Source organism: Odocoileus virginianus, unplaced genomic scaffold (genome assembly GCF_023699985.2).
Source record: "Odocoileus virginianus isolate 20LAN1187 ecotype Illinois unplaced genomic scaffold, Ovbor_1.2 Unplaced_Contig_1, whole genome shotgun sequence".
Taxonomy (NCBI): Eukaryota; Metazoa; Chordata; class Mammalia; order Artiodactyla; family Cervidae; genus Odocoileus; species Odocoileus virginianus.
Window position 1 is genome coordinate 879,373 of NW_027224318.1, and position 19,865 is coordinate 899,237.

Here is a 19,865-nt window from a genome sequence, read left to right on the forward strand (position 1 = left end):
ATTAACTAATTAGCCTTTAGCAATTTGCTCCCAATAAAACCCCGGCACTTTCAGATTCATTTGAAAAAGTGAATGATTTCACTGCAATATTAATATTCATTAATTAATTCATCTATTCACCCACAGACCTTTCCTCAGCTGCTATTCTGGGCACATCATCACCATTTAAGGTGCTGGAGATGTGTAGAGTAATTCATCATACGTCCTGACAAAGGTATGAGGTAGGTCCTACTGTGATTCCTATTTCACAAGTGGAACTTTAAGAAGTTACTTGCCCAATGTCACATAGCTAGTAAGCAACAGAGACACTCCATAATAACTCAGACAACATGGCATCTTTTACTGAATCTTTCACTCAGGGAAGTAGCATTTAATCAAAAATCATAGACAGAGGATTGGAAAAGCCTCAGGACACTATGGACATAGAGGACTATTTACTGGAAAAAAATGTTTGTCACTCATTCGTGTCTGACTCTTTGTGACCCCATGGACTGCCAGGCCAGGCTCCTCTGTCCATGGGACTTGTCCAGGCAAGAATACTGGAGTGGGTTGCCATGCCCTTCTCCAAGGGATCTTCCTGACTCAGGGATTGAACCCGGGTCTCCTGCATTGCAGACAAATTCTTTACCGTCTGAGCCACCAGGGAAGCCCCTACTTACTGGAACTTTCCCCTAACTCTCTACCACCTTGACAAGTCATTATCACCACTGTGAAGTTAAGTGAAGTTGCTCAGTTGTGTCTGACTCTTTGTGACCCCATGGACTGTAGCCCACCAGGCTCCTCCATCCATGGAATTTTCCAGGCAAGAGTACTGGAGTGGGTTGCCATTTCCTTCTCCAGGGGATCTTCCTGACCCAGGGATCGAACCTGGGTCTCCTGCATTGCAGGCAGATGCTTTACCACTGAGCCACCAGGGAAGCCCCTGTCACCACTTTAGGTGGCACCAAATTTGGCCATTCATGATCACAATAACTCAGCACCTCTTTTTCAAGCACCCCTACAGTCAGAAAGTGCGTTGACTTCCCAGGATCCCAAGATACAATTCAGTAGGATCTGATTTAAAAGCCTAGGGTTTTTTGTTAGTTTGCCAATCTATTCCGAACTCATTACCAGGTCTCCAGCCTTAGTCGTCCATAGAGACTGAGCAGGCACCTGGAGTTCTATGAACTAACAGGACCTTGGAGAAGGTGACTCCCAAAATTTGAGGGTCAGGTTAGAAGATGCAGCCTGTGCTACTAGGAATCAATGTGAACTCAATGACTGCTCACTCCAAAATAGAGGATGGTTCAGTCCCAGTTAAGCCACCTTTTCTGTGTTCCCTTCCTTAGACCCCTTAAAAGTCCCCTTCAAAAATTCCCCCCACTAAAACAAAAGCCAAACAAAGTAACACAAATTTGGCAGAAGGAATTCTCTTAACCAAAGAGATGGTCACACTCCTTGACCCCAAGTTCCTCTCTGAAAACAGAGCAAGTAATACTAAGTATCTCCCTGGGAGGCCAAATGGAATGCAGTAAGCTGATTTTCAGAAATAGCAGCTAAGACAGAATTAATTCAAGTTAGTGTTTCCTGTATGTTTGCTTCATTTTAACAACAGAAGAGCTAAGAAGAGGGTCCGTTCATCCTGGAAAATTAGTTGAGGGTCTGAACTAAGCCTGTTTGAGTGTTGCATGCCCTCCTTCATCCAGCAGCTGGTCAACCTGGAGTTATACATGTTTCTGGCATTCATGTCACCGAGTCCTATATCGTTACGATCACACCATCTACGGCCTTATGGAAGGAATTCAGAGCACAGAAGAAATGATCACTATGAGTTGCATTAGGTGAATCAAAATCATTAGCAGGAATCAAGTGTTTGTGATCCCCATGTGATTCTAAAGCGCTTCCAGGGCTGAGAACTGCATGTTTAGATGGTTTCAACTTTGAGAGGTTTCCAAGTAACTGGAACTTATATCACATGCAAAAGGAGTTACTCTCTAGACCAGGGCTATCCAATCATGGTATAACATAGTTCATAGATAAAATTTTTAAATTTTCAGAAAACACATGGATAAAAGTGAAAAGCAACAGGTAAATTAATTTTATAACACATTTTATATAACTGAATATATCCAAAATATTAGATACAAACATAGATCCACACTGACACTTAAACACTGATTCTGTCTTTTGTGCATTCAGTCATTGACTGGCCACCCTCTGGCAGGCACTGTGATAGACGCTGCAAGGTACACAGAAGTCAAGGAGATTTTCCTTATAGGGGACTAGAATGCAAAAGTAGGAGATCAAGAGATACCTGGAGTAACAGGCAAATTTGGCCTTGGAGTACAAAATGAAGCAGGGCAAAGGCTAACAGAGTTTTGCCAAGAGAATGCACTGGTCATAGCAAACACCCTCTTCCAACAACACAAGAGAAGACTCTACACATGGACATCACCAGATGGTCAACACCAAAATCAGATTGATTATATTCTTTGCAGCCAAAGATGGAGAAGCTCTATACAGTCAGCAAACACAAGCCAGGGAGCTGACTGTGGATCAGATCGTGGACTCCTTATTGCCAAATTCAGACCTGAAGTAGGGAAAACCACTAGACCATTCAGGTATGACCTAAATCAAATCCCTTATGATTATACAGTGGAAGTGAAGAAATAGATTCAAGGGATTAGATCTGATAGACAGAGTGCCTGAAGAACTATGGATGGAGGTTCGTGACATTGTACAGGAGGCAGTGATCAAGACCATCCCCAAGAAAAAGAAATGCAAAAAGGCAAAATGGTTGTCTGAGGAGGCCTTACAAATAGCTGTGAAAAGAAGAGAAGCTAAAGGCAAAGGAGAAAAGGAAAGATATATCCATTTGAATGCAGAGTTCCAAAGAATAGCAAGGAGAGATAAGAAAGCCTTCCTCAGTGATCAATGCAAAGAAATAGAGGAAAACAATAGAATGGGAAAGACTAGCAATCTCTTCAAGAAAATTAGAGATACCAAGGGAACATTTCATGCAAAGATGGGCACAATAAAGGACAGAAAATGGTATGGACCTAACAGAAGCAGAAGATATTAAGAAGAGATGGCAAGAATACACAGAACTATACAAAAAAGATCTTCATGACCCAGATAATCACAATGGTATGATCACTCACCTAGAGCCAGACATCCTGGAATGTGAAGTCAAGTGGGCCTTAGGAAGCATCACTATGAACAAAGCTAGTAGAGGTGATGGAATTCCAGTTGAGCTATTTCAAATCCTAAAAGATGATGCTGTGAAAGTGCTGCACTCAATATGCCAGCAAATTTGGAAAACTCAACAGTGGCCACAGGACTGGAAAAGGTCAGTTTTCATTCCAATCCCAAAGAAAGGCAATGCCAAAGAATGCTTAAACTATCACACAATTGCACTCATCTCACACGCTAGCAAAGTAATGCTCAAAATTCTCTCCAAGCCAGGCTTCAACAGTACGTGAACTGTGAACTTCCAGATGTTCAAGCTGGATTTAGAAAAGGCAGAGGAACCAAAGATCAAATTGCCAACATCCGTTGGTTGGATCATCGAAAAAGCAAGAGAATTCCAGAAAAACATCTACTTCTGCTTTATTGACTATGCCAAAGCCTTTGACTATGTGGATCACAACAAACTTCAAGAGATGGGAATACCAGACCACCTGACCTCCCTCTTGAGAAACCTGTATGCAGGTCAAGCAACAGTTAGAACTGGACATGGAACAACAGACTGGTTCCATATCAGGAAAGGAGTACATCAAGGCTGTATATTGTCACCCTGCTTATTTAACTTATATGCAGAGTACATCATGAGAAATGTTGGACTGGATGAAGTACAAGCTGGAATCAAGATTGCTGGGAGAAATATCAATAACCTCAGATATGCAGATGACACCACCCTTATGGCAGAAAGTGAAGAAGAACTAAAGAGCCTCTTGATGAAAGTGAAAGAGGAGAGTGAAAAAGTTGGCTTAAAACTCAACATTCAGAAAACTAAGATCATGGCATCTGGTCCCATCACTTCATGGCAAATAGATGGGGAAACAGTGGAAACAGTGACAGACTTTATTTTCTTGGGCTCCAAAATCACTGCAGATAGTGACTGCAGCCATGAAATTAAAAGATGCTTGCTCCTTGGAAGAAAAGCTATGACCAACCTAGACAGCATATTAAAAAGCAGAGACATTACTTTGCCAACAAAGGTCCATCTAGTCAAAGCTATGGTTTTCCAGTAGTCATGTATGGATGTGAGAGTTGGACTATAAAGAAAGCTGAGCACCAAAGAATTGCTGCTTTTGAACTGTGGTGTTGGAGAAAACTCTTGAGTCCCTTGGACAGCAAGGTTATCCCACCAGTCCATCCTAAAGGAAATTGGTCCTGAATATTCATTGGAAGGACTGATGCTGAAGCTGAAACTCCAATACTTGGTCACCTGATGTGAAGAACTGACTCATCTGAAAAGACCCTGATGCTGGGAAAGATTGAAGGTGGGAGGAGAAGGGGACGACAGAAGATGAGATGGTTGGATGGCATCACCAACTCAATGGACATGAGTTTGAGTAAGCTCTGGGAGTTGGTGATGGACAGGGAAGCCTGGCATGCTGCAGTCCATGGGGTGGCAAAGAGTCGGGCACAACTGAGTGACTGAAATGAACTGAACTGATTCTCAGGATGCATAAGGGAACATACAACCAGCTGACATACAACCCCCAAACCTAAGTGTGCAGAGACATGCATATGCAACACTATGAGAGGTGCATCTTTTTACTGCTTCCGACCTGTATGATTTTGTATCCAGATCATTTTGACCAGATCAAGTTAAGAAAAGGACACAGAGATGAAATGAGGAGAAGAGAGAGGCAGTTTTGACAAACAGCAACACTTGAAATCCGGGCTTGAGGATCAAAGCTACAGTCTCAGTTTATCCTGCTTTAATGGCAGAGTGGTGAGAAGATCACCATTTACCCAGAAAAATCATGCATTCTTGTTGTCCAGCTTTGCATGACCCCCAAGGAGCTGGGTGTGAATTTTTACCAAAAATGTGAAAGACAGCCTTCCCAATCAAAGATATATTTACAAGATATGAACCTATTTGCCCAGAAGAAGCAAGAGAACCTTCACTATGGGGCTTGTGCAGAGCTCAGTTAATATGGCAGTGTTCACGAGCTTTATTGGGAAGATACAAGCAAACAACCATGCCTGGCCGTTGGAGCAACAAACACAGCACAAGACGGCTGATGTTAGCGTCAGAGAAGACTTTCCCCACAAGAAAGTCTAGGGCCTTGCTCCCTCCACCTCCTTCTCTTGACCTTGGGGCTGATAAGATTTTTAGGTTTTGCCATAGAGTGTGCTGAGTGGAACTACCAGAGGTCACTGAAGATTGGATTTCTTGTTTGAGGCGTAAGGGATGATAGCAATGCATTTAAGATGAGCCTTGAAGGATGGGGTGAGTTTGAACAGGTAAACTGAGGAAGAGAAACATTCTAGGTGAAAGCAGGGGCATGCAAAGGGAGAGAGGGAGAAGAGCCTGAAGAAACAAGATGAGCTAAGAGCGAGGTGACCCTACACCTCCAGATCACAAATTCCTAGAAGCCATGAAAGAGGCTGAATCAAAGTTCTCTGCTGGGGCTAAATCTAATGCCATGTCCCCAGAATCATCATCACTCAGCAATCCGGGATACGGGTGAGAGGATGACACGGAAAAGGTGGACGAACAATTGCAAACATCTCTCTTTCCTAGGCCAAGTTCCTCTCTCTCCCAAAGCTGTTTCAACTCCTCTGTCTTTCTTAAGCCCCCATGTAATAATGAGGACTTGGGGGTTAAATGTGCAGAGGGCTTTCTGAGCTCCTACAGGGAACTCAATAATAGAGCTTTACAAACAAGGGGCTTTCAAAGTCCTTAATCCCAAGAAATTTAATAATATTCACAAACACAGGTTTCAATGAAAAACTTGAAAAGCAAAAAATGTCTGCTACATTAATACAGCATTAGTGGACTGTAATAAGGTTTTGATTTAATCTCTTTAGAAAGCCCTTAATACTCTGCATCAAATACAAAGCTAATCTTCTTGTTTCCTCTGAAACTCTACCTCAGCAAATTGTTCATCCAGCCATGGCAAGAAATTGGAGCCTCTTCAAAATTTATTCTGCCAACGGGCAAACCAGTGGAGATTTCCAGGTCTTATTTTATACCACATGCATCTCACTTTGGACTTACAGTGTATTTTGTAGATTAAACAATCCTCTATCAATAGTTATGTTTTTAAGTTGCAAAACTTAAAAACACTTTCCAAGTAGTTGCGCACAGAAAGGACTTTTCATCCACCTTTGGTCATTCTTTTTTTCTCCTGGTAATCTGTCTTATGTCAATTTAATTATTAGACTGGCCCAAAGAACTCAAGAAGGATTAAGAGGAAATTTCCCCCTCCCGACACTGTTCAACATGCCAATAAATAGGGATGTAGTAAACTCTAATTATCTGGCACACCATAATACGATGTTTCATTGCCTGGATCAACTAGATAAAATTTACATCAGGGAACTGACCCTTAACTGATTGGGTTGAGGGAAGCAAAACAGATTGACTAATGCCGAGAAAGAGAGCTGTACCCCTCCCAGATCAAGAGTCCAGGCTGCCATTAAATTGAAACTCAATGAAATACCTTTGCTGCCTCATGGTTTCATTTCCTCTACCCAAGAAGCAGTTTCCTGAATATTTCAATTAAATTGGAAGCTCATAACTTTAATAAAGTTTTATGAAAATGAACAGCGAGATGGTTTTTTCTAGACTGGAGGTTAACACTTTACATTGTATCAGTTCTTCATCTGTAAAGGAGCACGGGGTGCCTTTAACTGCATAAGGTGTTAGCATCCATCACACACTCTGCTCCTTATTAACAGACTGCTGGCCTGGGAGAGGGAGAACAGAGTTTTGCTGCCCTTGGCCCAGTTCTGCTCTTTGTGAAGGCAGTTGGGCACAGGATCCCTTCCAACTGCCAGCTGAAAGAGGACAAGATATCCAAGTCAGGACACCTGGCTTTGCAAGCTCACAATGACTGCAGTCCAGAGTTCCAAACTTTGAAAAAAAACACAAAACCCAGTGCATCCCACCCTCTACTTAAATAAACTTTTTTAATTTTAATATTGCATTTCTTATTTTTCCTGCTAAGAAAACTCCTCTGCATTTATGGTGGACATTTTTGGAAATGGATTAATCTTTTGTTTTTCAAATGAATTCAGCTTTGCATTTGAAACTTACATGCTGTTTTCTGCAGAAACTAAAGGCAGGGCAAAGGCAAGGAGCCAGATTTGAAACCGTGGGAACTCCAGCCCCAAGAAGAAAGGTGGGAAGAGCAGCAAATGTAGTAAATGCCAACAGTAAGAGGCATCAGAATATTTAATCATGAACACGGTGCAATGCAAGCAAAGTCTTCACCCACATGACTTTTCTTTCCAGAACATTCCCAGCACCTCAGTCTGTTCTATCTCTATATCTACATATACAGCAATCACCCTTCTTGCCCTAATTTTGAGTTTAACTCTTGCATGGAGTGTCCATTACATAATTTTAAGTAAGTCATCATTGTGATGTGTGCTGGTTATATAAACCCATCAGGAATGTGAACATTCTCATAGATGTAATATCACACTGCATTATGAATCCACCACATCACATCTTCTTTACATTCTACTGGGGATTATTATTTAGTTAATTATATATGGAATATATCACACTTTTCAGCCCATGTAGTAAATAAACCTTTTAGCTAAAATCTAGAGGAAGAAACAGATTAGATTGCTATATTTTTAAGTGACCAAGCCCTCTCTTCCTCTCCTTGCAGATGATGTTCTATGTTCCTGAGGCTGTGGTGGGGGAGGGGACATGAAGAAAGAAATTTTCAGCTTACTTCCATTCTACTGTGAGCAATGCACATGATGAATACAATTCCTCGATCCCATCTAAGGTTCACTTTTCCGTATTTTCTCAGGCTCCCAGAGCCCATATGAAATGATATGTAGATAAACTAAGGATATGCAGAAGAAAAATAGATACTCCAGCTCTCAAGAGAAGATAAATTTCTACTCTCCATTTTTGTTCCCCCCGTACCACAATGAGGCTTCCCAGGTGGCTCAGTGGGTATAGGATCTGCCTGCACATGCAGGAGATGCAGGAGACGTGGATTTGATCCCTGGCTTGGGAAGATCCCCTGGGAAGGGCATGGCAGCCCACTCCAGTATTCTTGCCTGGAGAGTCCCGTGGACAGAGGAGCCTGGTGGGTTACAGTCCATAGGGTCGCAAAGAGTAGACACAACTGAAGTGACTGAGCATGCACGCACATACCACCATGACTTAACTTTCAGTGAGTAGAATACTTTTGGTTAGAAGCTTTGGTTATCCCTGGGGTTCTTAGTGAAGCAGGTTTAAGGCACCTTTCAGATGCATTTAGTGTGTCTGGAAACTCTGGGTGACTCAACACTGCAATCTGATCATAAATGTCATGCAGTCAATAGACGAATGATAGTCAGCTTAAGGAACAAATGGTCCAACTGCACCAGGAATACTGTCCAAACATTGGGATCCTGGGGACCTGGACTCTCAGGACGAGGGAAACAAGGGTAAGGGTAACACCGGCTAAACTGTCAAATGGAGAACGGCGGCAGAGACTAAGCTAGGCAAAGAGAAGAGTTAAATATCTTCAGTGACAAAAAGCGCCACATGTCAGCAGGATGCGACTTGTCCCAGAGTTCAGAATGTACCTCCCAGGGAGGCAAACTTCAGTCCAGTACAAAGCAGAACTACTGAAGACAGCCAGAGGCTGAATGAACTGCCTCAGGAAACACTGAGCTTCCCATTTCTGGAGGAAAAAATCATTTATTGGAGGTTTCAAAATTAAGATATAATGATTGCACTAAATAGCCTTGAAGGGTTCTTTGCAACACCGTGATATTATCATCTTCCTATAAGTGAGGTCATCGCTGAGCTCCCAACCTGCCTTCATCAACAGGTATGGCCTCTCTTGGTTGGTGTGGGAACACACAGTAGGGATTTCAGGCAGTGCTGCAGACAGCTCAAGAAAGCTCTGATTCCAACCTGAGCGAGGCCTTACCTAAGTCAAGTACAGGCACCTGCACAGATGGCCCCTTTCCATCTAGTTCATGAAGTCCCCCAGAGCACCCTGCCCACAACTCATCCTCTTACCTATAGGCATCATTATGCCTGTACCGACCTCTGAGTGCAACAGCCAACTTCCCTTTACAGGCTCTCTTGTGATGAAAGTCTCTCAAAATACACGTGCCTGGTGGCAAGCTCATTAGCACAAAGACAGCTGCCTAACCACCATCCTTATCCCCCATCTCCAATCCTGATCTAGGCTGTCAGGCATCCTCCCCAAGCCAAGTTGCCAGGCAGCTGGCAGTCTCAGATCTGGATCAATCACAGACCAGATGTTGGCTGCTGGTTATTGCTTTACCAAATCTTCAACCTTTGTGGCAGACTGAACCTGGAGTGCAAACTCTAATGCAAAAACATCAAAATAATGCACATATCTCCTGACCATGTCACCCCCTGCATGGGGACACAACACAGTCCCCTCCCATTTTCTAGTAGATGCTTGCAGCCAAACACACTGCACCGTCTTAGGCAGGAAATAAATAGTTTCCTCTTGGACATTCATTCCTACTAAACTAAGCCCCATCCTTGCTTTTGCCACACACAAGAAACAAAAAGTCTTATACCTGATATGGGAACTAAAGGGAACTGTCAATCACCACACCCCATTAGTGACAGAAGACATTACCAAGATATTTCCAATGGCATTTTCTATGACCTCATTTGAAGTGCTGCTTTCCCCTCTCTCCACTGCATCATAACAAAACCCTGCAGTTGTTTAAATAAGGCTGGCAGGATGTACCACAAAGTCACTATGGGCATTCTTGCACACTTAAAAGCCATATGGTATTTCCTCCCTTCTTTGAGCTTCCATTATGCCATTTACGCACCCCACCCCCTTGCCCTGCCCCATATCCAGGAAAATGAGTTCCTTCACATAATGGAGACAAAAGTCTACTTTTCTTACTCAGATAATGGCAACTATGGATATAGCTCCATTCTGAGCAATAAGAAAGCTCCTGTGGCCATCTGAAGTGGCTCACACCTATGGCTGGGGTCCTCCTTAACCCCGGATATAGCCCACGGGCTTCCCAAGTGGTGCAAGCGGTAGAGAACCCGCCTGCCAGGTTCTGGCATAAGAACTCCTTATGCCAGGAGACATAAGAGACACAGGTTCGATCCTTGAGTTGGGAAGATCCCATGGAGGAGGGCATGGCAATCCACTCCAGTATTCTTGCCTGGAGAATCCCCATGGACAGAGGGGCCTGGCAGGCTACAGTCCATAGGATCGCACAGAGTCAGACACAACTGAAGCAACTTAGCATGCACATACGCCCTAGAAAAAGTCCTCAGGACTAGGTCCCAGGGATGCAGAGGATCTTTCCTGGCTACAGTTTCTCTCATGTCTTCTCAGCCCTCTTGCCCTGTCCGAATAGCAGTGATTTCCAGGAACCTTGACCCAGCCATCTTGGCAGCAGTGTGATGTGCCTCAGCAGGCTCTTAACACGGCAGGGGTGCTGACTATCCGGCTCTAGAACCCCCTTGGATATCTGCTGTACAGTCATGGGGCAGAGCGGCCTCACTGCTGAGTGCAACCCAGGAACCAGGACCCCAGCAGATCAGTGGCGCCCAGACTCCATGCCGGGGAAGGGGCATAAATCATCTTCTGTATCTGCTTCAACCTATAGAGATCGCAAGTACTTCCACGGGCATTTCAATCTAATTCTAACAATTAATCTTATCTGGGGTTAAGGTGAAATGTCACTGCCATTTACAGTTCAGAAAAGAGAGACGCAGAAGATGCCGCAGGTCCTATGAATCAGTGGAGAAGTCCATACAAAGTACTGTTGACTGATACTACCATTCCTGTGATGTACTTCTACAACTATTATTAACAACAATAGTAGCTTAGGAATACTGTATTTATGAGTACTGACAGAAAGGATTCAGGACACAACATTAGAAAAGCAATGCTTCTAATTTAATTTGGCAACTTCAGTTCATTATTCTCTGGCAAGTGTCTCCTTTTAAACAAGATTAGCTATATAATTTGTGGGGTTCAGGGCAAAATGAAAATGTGGGACTTCCTTTTAAAAAAGGTATTAAGAATTTCTAGACCATGACAGCGGAGCTTTAAAGCAAGCATGGAGCCCTTCTAAGCTCAGGGCTCAACGAGGCTACACTTGTCACGAGCTGGGCCCTGCTTTTGAGCCTTCAAGAGACACTTAAGTCTTAGTACAAGTGTAGGGACAAAAGAGGAAACATGGTTGGGATTCTTTTATTTTTCTCATTTCCTGAGAACTCTGAAATTTGTTTCCTTTTATAAATATATCATCACGAGTACCATTAGAATCAGAGATTCGCACAATTTCTGGATGATAAATCTAGACTGTGTTTTTCCTTCATTGATTCTTGACATAATGAATTTCCTGTGGAGTTTTTATTCATCTTGCTCAGCCTCTCAAATACTATCTAAAACAAAGACTAGGAAAAGCAGTTCTATCTCCATCCCTCCCTCTCTTAGACCCTTCAATTAAGAAAGGATACGGTGAATATGTTAGAACTAAGCTAAGCAGGGGCAGGCAGAAAGGCTGTGTCGGTTACCCTGCTTGAGAAGAACAGTGCCATTGAAGGCACAACCCCACACAAAGCTGTGCTAAGTGATTCTCACTCCAGAGATGCTAGATATTTTCAGTCTGGAGAGAGCCAGTCTGTGCCCAGCTGAAGCCCCACCCATCACGATTCTTCCCTAACTCTTCCACTTCCAAGTTCAGTTCAGTTCAGTTGCTCAGTCGTGTCCGACTCTTTGCAACCCCATGGACTGCAGCACGCCAGGCCTCCCTGTCCATCACCAGCTCCTGGAGTTTACTCAAACTCATGTCCATTGAGTCAGTGATGCCATCCAACCATCTCATCCTCTGTCGTCCCTTTTCTCCTCCACTTCTCCCACTTCCAAGCCAGGAAACAAACAAAAGAAAGCTAGGAAAACCATCAAACAACTAACATGAAATGTGTATTGCAATGTTTTTTAAGTGCTCTATGATAAAAGTTTGAATAAGAGCCACATTTTGGGCTTTGTATATCCGATCACACACAGAAAAGGTGTTTTCACTAGGCTGATGCCTTGGAGTCTGGCTTTCTGTCCTCTGTGATCCTTTCTTGACAAATGACTGACCATATTTAACCGATTCTAAGAAGCATATTTTCTTCACATTTTCATGTCTCTGAAATCAGAATGTGTCTTATAAACAGTGGCATTTTAAAATCCCTGTCAGCCAGGAGGCAGTTGAAAGGGAAATGTCACTGCCATCCATATTCAAACTTGGTTGTGGCTATTTTGGTATCATGATTTATGATAAAAATATATGTCCATATATGCCAAAAAAAAGCTCTTTTGGTAAGTATAAAATTAAAATTTCATGGCTATGAAACCATTACATCACAGTTTATTTGGAAGTATTTTTTCTTTCTTAGTGTTACATAAAAACATATTACATAAAAAAATCTCAAATATGATGAAACGCGTCTTATCTTCTGTAGAATGCAATATCTGCCACTGACAATTTCGAAGAGCTTGAAGAACTTCACGTATATCCACTGAGAAGCCATCCAAAGTTCATTCTGGGAAAATTTCCAGGTACTAAGAAAAGACTACTTTTTCAATATCTTTAGTGAATTCATCCATGAATTCTTTTCAGAAAGTATGTGAGCAGGGGTAGTTTGCAGGGAATCCACGCTCAGCTTCTCAACATCCATGCCTCTTCCTGCCTAAAATTGATCCATCCAAGAACAACTTTTTCCCACTTCCTTAAAATTAAGCATTATTTTGCAGCTATTCTCAACACTAATCACTTACATCTGTCATTAACTGAAAAGAAAAGCACCTCCTAATAGTGGCATATACTGTCCACACAGATTCTTTTACACATAATTGAAATGTTTTTTGTATTACAAAATGTTTACATTGGTAAAACATGTATAGAAATTGTATGTGATTTCTTTCAAATAAGGTACATTATTCAGTTAAACTAGCTAAAACATGTTTTCTCAGATTATATCTTGAAATATCTTTCCCAATGAAAGTCAATCCTCATTTCATTTTATAATTACAGATTTTCTAGCACTTATTATCAAAAAATAAAATACAGTTGTTGCCAGGCCAGTTATTTTTTAGCTCTATATATTTTTCTCTTTTATAAAATATGGTTGAAAAGTTTAATCCTGTGGCCTAAAAAAATTAATGTCTTTAAAACTTTTTATACATTATTCTTAATTATTTCCAGAAACCCAAAATTGGGATATTTGTTTACCAAAAGAAACTATGCATGCCATTCAATTCCTTGTTTTATAATATATTAGCTACATATTACACTGTTTAATTTTAAATTACATATAAGAAACAAAATTATTATTTAATTTATTTTGAAATAAATAAGAATCTCATTTTAATCTTCTATTTACTTTGCTAGTAAAATATTTAACCAGAGATGTCCCCAAGTTGGTTTCTTCATGGTTTAAATAATGCTCCTCAAAATGCATATTAATTTACATTCTCCATTTAAAATTTAAATTGGACACTTTATCTGAAGATAAAGCTGATTTGGCTGATTATTTTGATATGAACATTGCCTTTGCCAACTAAGTTATATTATAAATGTCTTCTATGAAATCAATAATCCAAATCAGTAGCCTCAAAGTTGCATATTTAGGGGAAATAATAAACTAAAGGGATTTTATCAAAATTATTATATTAACTAAGTGACACTTATCTAAGTATTTTGATTTTCCCAATCTTTGTAAGTCCACTGAATTAAAAACAATGTCTCCACTATGGAAAACAGTGTGGAGATTTCTTAAAAAGCTGGAAATAGAGCTGCCATATGACCTAGCAATCCCACCTCTGGGCATACACACCGAGGAAACCAGATCTGAAAGAGACACGTGCACCCCAATGTTCATCGCAGCACTGTTAATAATAGCCAGGACATGGAAGTAACCTAGATGCCCATCAGCAGACGAATGGATGTGGAAGCTGTGGTACATATACACCATGGAATATTACTCAGCCATTAAAAAGAATTCATTTGAATCAGTTCTAATGAGATGGATGAAACTGGAGCCCATTATACAGAGTGAAGTAAGCCAGAAAGATAAAGACCATTACAGTATACTAACACATATATATGGACTTTAGAAAGATGGTAACGATAACCCTATATGCAAAACAGAAAAAGAGACTCAGATGTATAGAACAGACTTGTGGACTCTGGGAGAAGGCGAGGGTGGGATGTTTCAAGAGAACAGCATCGAAACATGTATATTTATCTAGGGTGAAACAGATCACCAGCCCAGGTTGGGTGCATGAGACAAGTGCTCGGGCCTGGTGCACTGGGAAGACCCAGAGGGATCGGGTGGAGAGGGAGGTGGGAGGGGGGACCGGGATGGGGAATACATGTAAATCCATGGCTAATTCATTTCAATGTATGACCAAAAACCACTGTAATGATGTCAAGTAATTAGCCTCCAACTAATAAAAATAAGTGGGAAATAAATAAAAAAATAAAATCAGATGAAAAAAAAAAACAATGTCTCAGAATGAAAGAATGATATATAATAGTCATTTGCTAAACCTTGGTAATAAGATTATTCTGGTAAATCTCCCAGAAATGCTAAAATTAATGATTCAGCAACAAACCCTTCTATAAATTGGGCTTCTTTTCTTTCAAACAATTAAAGATAGGCTCAGCCAAATTGTCTGTTAAAAATTTAAAAAAATTAATTTGAATAGTTTAAGTCGGCTTTTCCTTTTCCGGTAAGCGGCCTGAGCTGACCCCTAAAAATGGTGCGCTATTCACTCGACCCAGAAAACCCCACAAAATCATGCAAATCAAGAGGTTCAAATCTTCGTGTTCACTTTAAGAACACTCGTGAAACTGCCCAGGCCATAAAGGGTATGCATATCCGAAAAGCCACCAAGTATCTGAAGGATGTCACTTTAAAGAAGCAGTGTGTGCCCTTCCGTCGTTACAATGGTGGAGTTGGTAGGTGTGCACAGGCCAAACAGTGGGGCTGGACGCAGGGTCGGTGGCCCAAAAAGAGTGCTGAATTTTTACTACACATGCTCAAAAATGCAGAGAGTAATGCTGAACTTAAGGGCTTAGATGTAGATTCTCTGGTCATTGAGCACATCCAAGTGAACAAAGCCCCCAAGATGCGGCTCAGGGCAGGACTTACAGAGCTCATGGTCGGATCAACCCCTACATGAGCTCTCCCTGCCACATTGAGATGATCCTTACTGAAAAAGAACAGATTGTTCCTAAACCAGAAGAGGAGGTTGCACAGAAGAAAAAGATATCCCAGAAGAAACTGAAGAAACAAAAACTTATGGCCCGGGAATAAATGCCGCAGAAAATAAATGCAAATAAAAGTAAAAAAAAAAAAATTTAAGTCATTTGACTTAAACATTTTTTTTATGACTGGTCACCATGTGATTTTTGACCTGTGACTTGGACATTCCGTTCCCTTCTCTTTATTCATGGGAATAAAATTTATACTGTACTCTGTCTCATTAGAAGTAAGAGTCATCCTCCATGAACTAATTTGGGGAAAAATAAACAATCAAATTCACTTAAGAAAAGCATTGCCAACCAAATTCTAGTTTTCATTTTTTACTTTTCAAAACGTGTAATATTTTATACTCTTCTGATAAACTGCGTGCTACTAATAATTTAATAATAAAAGATTTAGTACGTAGAAGCTTAGCATTACAGGAAAATTTATTTCAACCTATATTTTTGCAGAGATGTATGGGTGACCAATAAAAGGTCTTTAAACATAAAAATAAATTGCATTAGGATAAATTATGTGAGGGAAGTTGAATGGAATGGCAATTTCAAGGAAATAATAAAATCATGTAAAATTTCTAACCGTTCATGGTTTTTTCTTATTTGTTTGCTCTTAATTAACAATGATGAATGTCTAGTTAACATGATATTTTTAGCTCATTGGACGGATTAAGGTGAAAGTGAAAGTCATTCCTTCAACTCTTTGCAACCCCATGGTCTATACAGTCCATAGAGTTCTCCAGGCCAGAATACTGGAGTGGGTGGCCTTTCCCTTCTCCAATTAGCATGGTATTTTTAGCTCATTGAACAGATTAAAAATGTGGCTAAATCATTAAACCATTTATTAAAAGTATAAATATTTATAATATGCTGCAAATGATAACTGTACAAATAATTAAACTTATGATAAGAAATTTCAGATGCTAACTTCAAGGTGTTTGACAGGGTAGACAGTTTCTCAAAATTATTTTAGGTAGCCTATAATTAGAAAGTTTGAAGACCACCACTGTAAAACATAGTCTCATTGAATCCCAGAGGAAAACTGAGTGAGAGAAAGAATTTTAGAAACAGAGACTTGTTTTTATTTTATGACTTTTAAATTTCTGAACAGTTCCCCCTTTATTGTCAGGGATTTGTTCCAAGACCCTCAGTGGATGCCTAAAACCATGGATAGTACTCAACATTATATAGACTATGTTTTTTCCTATACATACACACCTATGATAAAGTTTAATTTATAAATTAGGCACAGTAAGAGATTAATGATAATAATGAAAATATCTTATTGTACAATATAATGCCTTTTCCATCATAACCAGGCACTTATCCCTCATTGTGGCTGTAATTTTCACAGTTTGAGATGCAACAGCAAAACTAGCACCAATTTCTTTTTCCTTCTTTACAATTTCATGGATAGAAGACTTGTTCTTACCGTAGATCTTAGCAACCTCAGCATACAATGTGGTTTTCTTTCTTTATTAACTCAAGAGCTTTTAACTTACAGGAGCACTTCATGGCTTCTCTTTGGCGTCTCTGAATTGCCAGCATCACTACTCTTGTACTTTGGGGCCATTATTAAGTAAAATAAGGTGACTTGGACACAAGGCTGTGATATCTCAACCGTCGATCTGATACTATGTGACTAATGAGTGGGATGTGCGGGACTAACGGATGCTTCACATCCTGGGTGGGACCGAGCAGGACGGCGCAATATTTCATCATGCTACTCAAAATGGCGTGCAATTTAAAACTTAAGAATTGTTTATTTCTAGAAATTTGTATTTAACATTTTCAGACCACAGTTGAGTGCAGGTAACTGAAACATTGGAAATCGAAACAATGGATAAGGGTGGGGACTATGGTATAGCAGAAACCACTATAACTTCATGTACACCAGCTTATTCACCAGGGCAGTTATACAACCTTGCAATGGTGAAATTTTAGGGAGTATTTCTAAGCAATCCACAAATACTGTACTTACTCAAAATGGTCACTAGGTGGCGAAAGAGGCCCTCTTCCCCGCTTCCACCAGCTCTCTCAATCTTCCCATCTCCTGCAAAAAGAAAAAGGATAGGATTAACATAGAACAGTGACAACGACACACAACAATAGCAAGAAATATTTGTTTTAGGTGTTTCCATTTCCAAAGGACAGTAATAAGTCCCTCTCATCTCTGAAAATTTCAGAAATAGCCTTGTCTGGGAAGGTCATTTATTCTTCATTAGTATCATTTACAAATATTGTTAACTAATACATCTCTCGGATATAACCAGGCACTTTAACTACAAAACTCAACCTTATTCAGCTAAGTACTTCAGCTCTAGAAGAACCAAAAAGCAGCAGCAGCAGTGGCCTCTGGGACATTCCAAGTACGAGGTTAAGCCCTTCATTGCACTGAATCTGCAAACAGCTCTAAGAGCTAGGTGTTAATATCACCCCCAGGACACAGGTGAGAAAATAGGAAAATGATCCCAAATCGTTGAGTCAGTAAGTGCCAGATATGGGATGCAAATGCAGGTTTGGTTTTGTTCATTTTCAAGTTCATAGCCACACCCTTAAAAATCACACTCTGAGATATTTTGGGGTTGTGTGTGTGTAACTGTCTATGGGTCTTTCTATATTTGCCTATCCATATTTATATTTCTGTGCTTCTGTGTGATTTTATGTCCACAATTCTGTACAATGTGGAAGTGTGTGTCTGTGTGCACACACACGAACACATGTGCAATCCAGAGCTTTCAGAAATATTTCTGGTCATTTCCACATCACTTTATATAGTTTAGCCAACAGAGGGAGCTCACTAATTTTTATTTTCTCTTGAAGAGGCTAAGAAAAAGATACACTAAAAGTCAGATTCTTTTATATGTGGTTGAGTCTGTTTTCATATGTTTAAGTCTGAATGTGTCTACATCTATGCATGTGGAAGTCTGTATTTCTGTCTGTAACATGGTTACGCCCATGGATACATCTATATGCTTACACTGACAGATGTACTAGTGTCTGTACATTCTTATATTTGGTGTACATTTAGACTTAGTATTGTGTGGGCATAGAAGTACATTTGTAGATCATTTGTGCATATGCACACATGAGCATGAGTCAATGTGTGTATATATTGACATGTGAGGGTGCATCTCTGTGCATCTGTGTGCCTGTGGGTTTGTCTCTATTTCTACATGTATATGGTAAAGAACCCACCTGCCAATGCAGGAGACATAAGAGATGCGGGTTCGATCCCTGGGTTGGGAAGATCTCCTGGAGGAGGACATGGCAACCCACTCCAGTATTCTTGCCTGGAGAATCCCATGGACAGAGGAGCCTGGAGGGCTACAGTCCATGGGGTTGCAAAGAGTTGGGCATGACTGAAGTGACTTAGCAGCAGCAGCAGGAAGATAGAATTCATCAGAAAAATTCCTCCTATTCATTATCTTTACTTTCTCTGACTGAGACTATAAGAGCCTCTTGGCCAACTAAAAACCATCCACAGAATTGGACTGCAGGGGATTCTGAAATGAATTCTCTCCTAGAATCTCCAGGAAGGAAAACAACAGGAAAACATACATACGTGTATGTCTCTCGCTTTTATAGGCTGAAGATTTTCTGTGCCTGTGTATTTCTGGGTGGGGATGCCTGCCATCTGAGTGTACATTTGCATGTGAATTTGTGTGTCCGTATAGGCAAGTGCATTTATAGAGCTCTGCGTATATGTGCCTGTAAGGGGCTTTGGAGCGTGTCAGCATCTATGTGGTTGAAGTCTTGTCTTCAGTGTGTTTATCTCTGCAAGGGACTGCGTGTATAAGATAGCACCCATGCCTGCGTGGACATGTTTAGTCCTCATGTTTACTGTTTGCAAATATTCATCTGTGTGGGCCTCTGCATGTCTGTGTATCTGTGCGTACATGACATAGGTGTGTGTAGGGGTGGGAGTCCATGTGCCTACATGTGTACATTCTTGCCTATAAGCTTCTATCTGTCTCACGGCTTCTCTATTCACACATGCATGCCTTGGTGTTCATACATCGGTTCCTCCACCTCTGGTTGGATGTGTATATCTGTATGACCATCCTCATATCTATGGGCACGTGTGTGTGTGTGAATCTGCATAAGTCTGTCTGCATGAGAACTAATGTCTTTGGATGACTCTCTGGGTGAATGCATCTGTGTGTCCACGTGCAGGTGTTTATGCCACCGTGTGCATTTGAGGACTCTGTGTACGGGAATCTTCCCTATGTGTTCTGCTATGTCTCTGTTCCTCTTGGTTTATGTAGGCCTCTGTGGTACCTATGCCCACTTCTGTTTGCATGCATACATGTGACAATACACACACGTGTCTGTGCAACTGTGTGTCTGTGAAGGTGTGCTGGGCTCTGCCAGTGTGGGTGCATACCTTTCTATGTCTGTGTGTACAGATATGC

General features: G+C 40.9%; 1 non-coding gene across 1 annotated transcript; it reads right to left on the reverse strand.

The window, feature by feature from the left end:
• Positions 1–845: 845 nt before the first annotated feature.
• Positions 846–917, reverse strand: TRNAC-GCA (transfer RNA cysteine (anticodon GCA)). The gene has a single exon. It is a non-coding gene; the product is annotated as a tRNA-Cys (tRNA).
• Positions 918–19,865: the final 18,948 nt, after the last annotated feature.